The sequence below is a fragment of the Gossypium arboreum genome, chromosome 3, assembly GCF_025698485.1.
Source record: "Gossypium arboreum isolate Shixiya-1 chromosome 3, ASM2569848v2, whole genome shotgun sequence".
In the NCBI taxonomy this organism is placed as follows: Eukaryota; Viridiplantae; Streptophyta; class Magnoliopsida; order Malvales; family Malvaceae; genus Gossypium; species Gossypium arboreum.
Genome location: NC_069072.1, coordinates 130,334,968 through 130,343,569, shown reverse-complemented (window position 1 = coordinate 130,343,569; position 8,602 = coordinate 130,334,968). Strand labels below are relative to the sequence as shown.

General features: G+C 34.2%; 1 pseudogene; it reads right to left on the bottom strand.

Moving 5' to 3' along the window:
- Window positions 1–4,049: 4,049 nt before the first annotated feature.
- Window positions 4,050–6,651, bottom strand: LOC108475755 (acetate--CoA ligase CCL3-like; annotated as a pseudogene).
- Window positions 6,652–8,602: the final 1,951 nt, after the last annotated feature.

Sequence of the window (8,602 nt, the reverse complement as noted above, 5' to 3'; positions counted from 1 at the left end):
AGGGGTTATTTTGCACATTCATCTAAGTACATAAGTTAATTTAGCATTTTTTTTCAATAAAATATATAACACCCCAATACCAGCCCAGAAGTTATGGCCGGATCCGGCATGCCACATCAAAAACGTTAAAAAAATTTTCCATTCTAAGTCCAGAAAATCGTACTTGATATTCAAAAGATTAATTCATTAAGGGTTAAAGTGAATTGAAGTGTGCACCGGTAGGAAACCGAAAAAAGGTGGTGAGTCCATCGGATCGCTATACCAAGCTCCTTCGGATCCAATCCTAGACATGCATACCGCCATTGCCACACCTTAACGTCATGGATATTTCTAGAAACCGATTCGATTAAGTCATTTTTAGGAAAAGTGATTAATTTTGGAAAATATTTTCATTATGGAAGCTTTGCTTGTTGTCGTGTTATTTTGAAATCAACTGTTGTTTTTGAAAACGCTACCTAAAGCTATCCAATTTCAACAGTTAAAATAAGTATTACCTATCTTAATAATACATATTAAAAACCATAAAAATAAATAAGCGGCCTTATTACATTTAAAAGCCCAAAACCTCAAACGTAATTAAAAGATGTCCAGTTCACCGAAGAAAATCAAACTTTCGAAGCGGGTGGCCACTCCGAATTCCCTCACAACTCCAAGCCCACTATGGTTGGGGATTTCCTGCGTGGATGAAAATAAAAGGGTGAGTTTGGGGAAACTCAGTGTGTAAGGAAAACCCATTCAAAGCCCAAGTCAGCTCAAGCCCATTGGGCCTAAGCCCATTCAGGTAACAGTGGTACTGGGCCAGAGCCCTTTTCAGACAATAATAACCGGGCCTTAGCCCCTTATTCAGATAATGATGGCCCATAGGCCCATTTCAAAATACATGCAACATCAGTAAACATATGCAAGCCCATTTGGGGAGACTACTCAACCCACCAACCACTACACTCCACCCGTACCAGCCATACACTCCATGTGGGGAATAGCTCAACCCACCCATTTCAACACTCCACGAGCTTGTGCCTTTGCCGCTCGATTATCGAAGAATTGAGGCAAAGCCTCCAAGACGTGGACAAGCCACTTTCAGTACTTCCTCCGTCAATATCCCAGTCCATGCATCGATAATAACAACATGGCATGCAGTAAATAACAACATCAAACATGCATTTAGGTCAATTTAACCCTAGGGGTATTTGGTAATTTATCTCCCGAGGGTAAAGCGTAAAATTTCCACTTTTAAAGGTATTTCAGCAATTTATCCATTTTAGGGTTTTCATGCATATTCCTACCTTTCATGTACTAACAGAATCACTACCGAGGGTTCTTACCGAATTGGGCTGATTGGCCCATCATTCCAATTTTGGCCCATTAAGCCCAAAAATATCGAGGGCACGTAAATCATGCACTTTGCGGTCCAAACATTGCAGCTTACCAAAAACATTAATCGATTTACCTCACGAGCATTCGCACACTCGCAAATCTACAAAATACCGGTTTTCGGCATTTCGGCTTTTCGACTTTTGCCGATCTAGACTAAGAAAGAGGGTGTTAGTTACACACCTGTTTGCGACGATATGCTGACGAGATCCACACACGAACCGCCTACAATTGGATTACTAACACGTTAATCTAACTATTCAAATACGAACTACGTATTAACCCCTTACAATATTCGGCCAACCACACCTACAGATCATAGTGAGCTTATAAGAAAACAATAAGCAACTCATTAACAAATTTTTGTCAATGTTTACCACATAATCATAATTTCACTGCAAGCTGTCTTTCTGAGCAACAGTCACTAAATTATTTATAACTGGATCTACGAAACTCCAAATCAAGTTCCATTAATTTTCCCTGAAAATAGACTCATATATCTTCTATCCATAAAATTTTCAGAATTTTTGGTTTAGCCAATCAATACCAGATTTTTCTCAAAGTTTCCCATGTTTCACTGTTTGACTAATCTGACCACCCTCCATTACGAATCAAATTTCTCATTGTACAGAATTCAAAATATGTTCTTGTTTATTTCATTAGAAACTAGACTCAATAAGCTTTAATTACATAATTTATCCAGCTTCTAATTCATCTCCCACAATTTATGGTGATTTTCCAAAATCACGTTATTGCTGCTGCCCCAAGCAGATTTATTACCAAATTCACTCTTTCACACATAACTTGCATGCATGTTATTTAAACATGTATATCACCAATCAATCATCACATATCTATGATTTTACTTAAGTATAATCTCCATTTCATCATTTTAAAGCACAACATGTTAGCCGATTTTTCCCTTTAGCATCTAAGGCACATGCATGTTCATTTGTTTGGCTCAACTTCACCTATCTTCCATTTTTCATCAAAAGAACATGAAACAACAACCATTTCCTTCATTTTAATTCATGACTAAATGCTCACAACACAACTAAAAATCAAAATATACTTCAAGAGTTAAGGTAGAATCAAGAAGAACTCATGAACCTCAAAATAGAAGCAAGGTACCAAGAACTTACCTTCAATTTTCCTCCTCCTAATGACCGAATACTCAAGAGCTTTCTCCTCTCCTTTCTCTTCTCTAACTTTCAGCTATGATGAACAAAGATGGACAAAACTTTGTTCTTTTCACCCCTTTTTCTTTTAATAAAACTTCATATTTCATCCATTTAATTCTTTAATACAAAAGACATGAAATTCTTATCATGAAACATTTACCTAACCCATTATCATGAAACATTTACCTAACCCATTATCATGGAATATTTACCTAATCCATTGTCATTGAACATTTACCTAACCTATTATCAATTAGTATCAATTTGTACCATAAATTATGGATATCAAGTGTACATTTTGTCTACAACAACATGATGGCTGGCCACTTCATGTAAAATGGGAGGTTTGTCATGCAAATCCTCCTATTTTGCACTCCTATTTATTTGGCCACTTCAATTTAGCCTATAGCATTTTCAAACATTTTCACATAGGTCCTATTTCATAATTTCACCCCCTTTTTCTTATGGAACAAAAATTAACTAAAATTGTCGGGTTCTATCTTAAGTTTGGGCTTTCTAGAGGCCCACTAACATAATTAAACCTATGCCAACATTCACAGGATTCCCGAAAATTGGGGCGTTACAAAATAACTAAAATGCAATCCAAAATAGCACATGGAGATTTTGTGGTACTTTTACCTAACTAGATCGTAAATGAGCAAAGAGATTACGTAAGATAAATAGGTCTAAATCTATCCATAATCTTAGGATAAAAGATTTTTCTCAAATTATAATCTTTTAATAAAATAATTTATCATTTAATTATAATTTTTTATATAATGTCTATAATTAGGTATAACATCTCTCCAACCCTTTAATAGAAAGAGAAACCTGTTTCAACATATTTGAATACACATCCTCCAACACTGGCATTAATGTCAATGCTAACTAAGCTAAGAATTTAATCAGCAATTATAATTTTTTTATAAAAATGGGATAATAACTTATTTGGCCTGCCAACTTTATAAAAAAATCATTTTCATGTTTCATTTAATTTTTGCCTACTTTAGTTATTAAGCTTATGCGTTTTTATCAAATCACCTTAAAATTGATGGAAAAATTAATGTTTTTTAAGTTTCTTGACATGACAAACATATGGATTGCCACATGGATGATACATCAACTTTTAATTAATTTTTATAAAAATTATCTTTTAATATTTTTAAAATTTTAAAATTAATTAAATGTTGAAATGTCATCCACGTGTATATCACATCAAGCAAAGTTAATTAACTTTAACATTTTCATCAATTATAAAGTGATTTGATAAAAATACAAATTTAATAATTAAAATAGACGAAAAATTAAATAAAGAGTTAAAATAATTTTTTAAAATGTCAAAAAATCATTATACTTAGAAAAATAATACCTAGGTAAGTCAAAAGACAACCTAATAAATTTAATTTTTCTAAAAATTAAAAAAATCATTGAGTATTGAAATGATGAAAATTACGAAAAACCCTTGGGATCTTTGTATCATGAAGATTCCTAAAATTCATTCTTCAAATTATTGCTTCATTTCACAATTGGAACAAAAATAATACCGCAACTTTCAACACGTTACACGATACATGATATGATAGAAAAAATAATTTAAACAGGACATGATACTCCTTTATGTTAGAATCTGTTTATTATCTTACATGAATCGTTAACGTATCAATTTTTTATGAATATAGTTTTCAGAGTTATAACTTCCTCAACTTGACAAATCCCAGCTGTTGTGCCTTGCCCCTTAGCACATGCTTCTGAATCTTCCCTGTAGCTGTTTTTGGGAGTGGACCAAACACCACTGATTTAGGAACCCAGTAAGCAGGCATTTTGGACTTGCAAAATTTCATTATTTCCTCTGCTAACCACTGTTCATCCGACTTGTTGACCTCCGGCTTCAATGTCACGAAAGCGCAGGGCGATTCTCCCCACCGTTCATCGGCCCTAGCCACCACTGATGCCTCCAACACTGCAGGGTGGAAGCATAGACTATTTTCAACCTTAACGCTACTGATGTTTTCGCCTCCAGATATGATGATGTCCTTTGATCTATCTTTTATTTCAATGTATCCATCTTGATGCTTCACACCAAGATCCCCAGAGTGGAACCAGCCGTTTGCAAATGTCTCCTCGTTTTCTTTCGGGTTCTTTAAGTAGCCCTTCATCACGATATTGCCACGCATCACTATTTCTCCCATGGTTTTTCCATCGGCAGGGACAGGTTCACCGGTTTTGGTACTGATCACATCTAGGCATTCTAAAGTAGTGTATCGAACACCTTGACGTGCATTTAGACGAGCTTGGGTATCGGGTGGTAGTGAGTCCCATTCAGGCTTCCAGGCACAAATTGTGGAAGGACCATAGGTTTCTGAGAGACCATAAGTGTGTGTGACTCGGAAGCCTTTTCGAGACATTGCAAAGAGAACAGCGGGAGGCGGAGCAGCACCGGCTGTCATTATGTGAACAACATGGGGGAGGGGCAGAATTGTGTCCTCTGGTCCGGCATTAACTATGGTATTGAGCACCACAGGTGCAGCACAGAAGTGAGTCACCCCATGCTTTGCGATGGCCGAGTAGACTCCCTTTGCTGTTACCTGCAAATGCAAATCAGTAACAAGCTATAAATTTGTACCTATGTTGCTTTGACTCTTCATTTTTTAAAGTATCCTCATCTAAGACTGATATTCAACACAAATTCAAACAGAGATGTAGAAATATGACCTGCCAAACACATTTGAGTTCGAGTAATGGAAGACCGCAATATATATAACTTGATAGTTTCAATGAATTTATGCCTAGAGCCACACCAGAAATAAATGAATATGGAACCAATAAGCTAATTTGCATGGAAATCACCTGTCGAAGACATATGTTTGTTCCACAAAGAGCTGCAAGTGCCCAAGTGAAACACCAACCATTGCAATGGAACATGGGAAGAGTCCACAAGTATATAGCTCCTTCATTCATCCCCCATACAAGAGGATTAGACAAGGACATTAAATACGCCCCTCGGTGATGTAAAACTACTCCTTTAGGGCTGGCTGTTGTGCACGAAGTATAACCCAAAGCTATACTTTGCCACTCATCCTGGGGAGGTTTCCAAGCAAAGTCAGGGTCACCACTTTCTAAGAACTTTTCGTACTCAATGGCTCCTTGTCCCAAAGCATATCGAAGTGCTTCGAGATCGCAGGCTTCATCGGCAACGACAACCAGAAGTGGCGGGTTGAAATGGCCTTGGCTTTTCTCCTTCATGATTTTCAATGAATCCTCTGCCAAAGTGAAGAACTCTTGGTCCACAATGACAATGGCACACTGGGAATGGCCCAAGAGGAAAGCAATGGTGGATGCATTTAGGCGAATATTGACAGGGTTTATTACAGCACCACACATGGGAATTCCAAAATGAGCTTCATAGGTTGCAGGGATATTTGGTGCAATCACAGCCACCTGCCAATGGTAGAAAATTGCTGAACCAGATAATATATAAAATAATTTATTTTCACTGAGACTTTTAATTTTGATGGATTAATATTGGGTTTAAATTTACATAAACATAAAAAAAAAATATTTTTTTTCAAATCTCGGCATTCTATTATAAGAAAAAAGGTTATCCAACCTATTTTTATATTTTTATTATTGATTGTTCTAAATATAAAAGATTGATTAATTAAATTTATGATATTAATAATGTAAATATCATGTTAATTGAGTTTTAATTTAATTAATATTAATATTATTGTCAATGTAAGAAAAATTTAGTTATGTTAAAATATACTATTTTTTTATTTATGGTTGATTATTTTGATTACCGTGCTACCGGCTCCGACGGAGCATTTAGCGAGAGCTGAGGCCAAGCGACGGCAGCGCTGGTATGTTTGGAGCCACGTGTAAGTACGAGATCCATGGACCACCGCTTTTCTGGTCGGATGAACCGTAGCGGCTCGTTCCAAGAACCACAATGGCGTCCGTGTAGTTGGCTTTGTTCTTCGGAAGATCGTCGATATCTCTAATCGCCATCGCCGTCTATTTTCACTTTCTTAGAATTATCCTTATTTGTTGGATTCTTTATTTTTTTTCTTTGGATCGATCTGATTTGTTGGACTTTTGAAGCATATTTATAAAGGCGATAATATTTATTATATGAGGAATAGCACTGAAGGCGCCACGTCAACTGTTGAAGACAATACTATTATTCCTTTTTATTACTTAAAAAATAATATTTAGAATGTTTTACTTTTACCGGTTTAATTTTGAAATTAATCGATAATATCAAATAAAAAAATTAAAGGAATAAAATTTAAGACTATACAAAATTTTGAATTTATTATTTAAATAAATTTTCATTTTATATAATTTTATACATATTTTTTTATTTTATTCAATTCTTACAATTTATTAATACAATTATTGATATAATATCATTTTATGTTTATAGATCGTATACACAAATAATCATATCCAATATAAAAATATATTGCATATTTATAATGTGTATGATTGAATCACAATCAAGTTTCATATATATCTTTAAACTATACTAAAATTTCATGTGTATAATTGTACCAAATCAAAATTCATATATCAAATTATACAATATATTAAAATTTATATATGATTTTATGATTTGTTATATAAATAAAAGGTAAAGTCAAGTCAGTATTCTAATATATTTATAAGTTAATTTTTTTTAAATCAGAAAACAAAATATTAATGTAGATTATTATTAGTTATGAAATAATTCTTCCTCTTTACGAAGTATTATAATTATTTTGTAGCCATTAATCTCTGTTTTGGCATAATAATTATGGAGGCTGAGCTATGGGGAGTGTACGTTAGGTTAATGCATGCTTTGCAAATGGGGGTTAGAAGGATCGTTTTGGAGACAGACAATTTAGAAGCCGTGAGTTTGATCACCGAGCAATCTTCGGGAAGCTGGAGTACTGCTGCGGAGATGCTGAGAAGTGATTGGGGAAGTGAAGGTTTACCATACTTATCGTGAGGGGAATCAGGCGGTTGATAAAATAGCTTACTTAGTTGCCCATCATGGCGTTGGTACCCATACTTATAGTCAACCACCAAATGAAGTCCTTGGAATTATTCATGAAAATATTGAAGGATATACAGTAACCAGAGTAATTTTGATTTAAGTTTCAGTTAGACCTATGTTACAGTAAACAAATTAGGAAAAACAGTCGAGAGTGCTCTCTCTTAGTTTCTCGGAGAAACAATGACTATTGTAGTTGGATTAGAGATGAGTGGTGATTTTTTTTTAGAATGGGGACAGATGAGATGTAACAGCCTATTTTTAGTGAAACCGGAATAGTGGTTTCGGGACCACAAATCCGAGTCCAGAAGAAAAATTATTTTAATATTATTTCATGGTCTGCATTATGATAGAAATGTCGTATGAAAATTTCATAAAGAAATTTTTACCGGTTACATGTTTAATTGATAAAAGGACCAAATTGCATAACATGCAAAAGTTGAATTCTAGTAGCTAAAAGGATCAAATAGCTATGAAATTCAAAATTTAATGTCCTTATATGGAAAATAGACCATTAAGAGGAGCTAGTAGATAAGTATAATGATTCATCATTGGAAAATTAAATAAAGAAAAGGACTAAATTGGAAAGAAAAATAATAAAAGATTATAAATTAATTAAATAACAAAAATATCATCATATTATCATCTTTCCTAAAACAAAAACATGGAAACCCTAGCCATGGAAATTGGGTTTTGAGCAAGCTTATTTGGCTTAATTGGCTAAGTATTCTTGTCACGTTTTTAGTAATTTTCATATTTCCGAGATCGTAATAGCTTAATTTAGCTATCTTGGGGATTAATTTGTAAAGTTATCAAAGTGTTAGGATTTTTCCATCGATGAATATAGTTGAATTACGAAGTTTTATGGTAGAAAATGAAAGGTTGTTGATAGATAAACAACTTTTGTTAAGGGAATTTTAATGAAATCATGATTTAGGGACTAAATTGAAAAGATGTAAAATTTATGGAAAAATTCTAATTTTTTTGAAATACATGGGCTGTTTTTGTTACA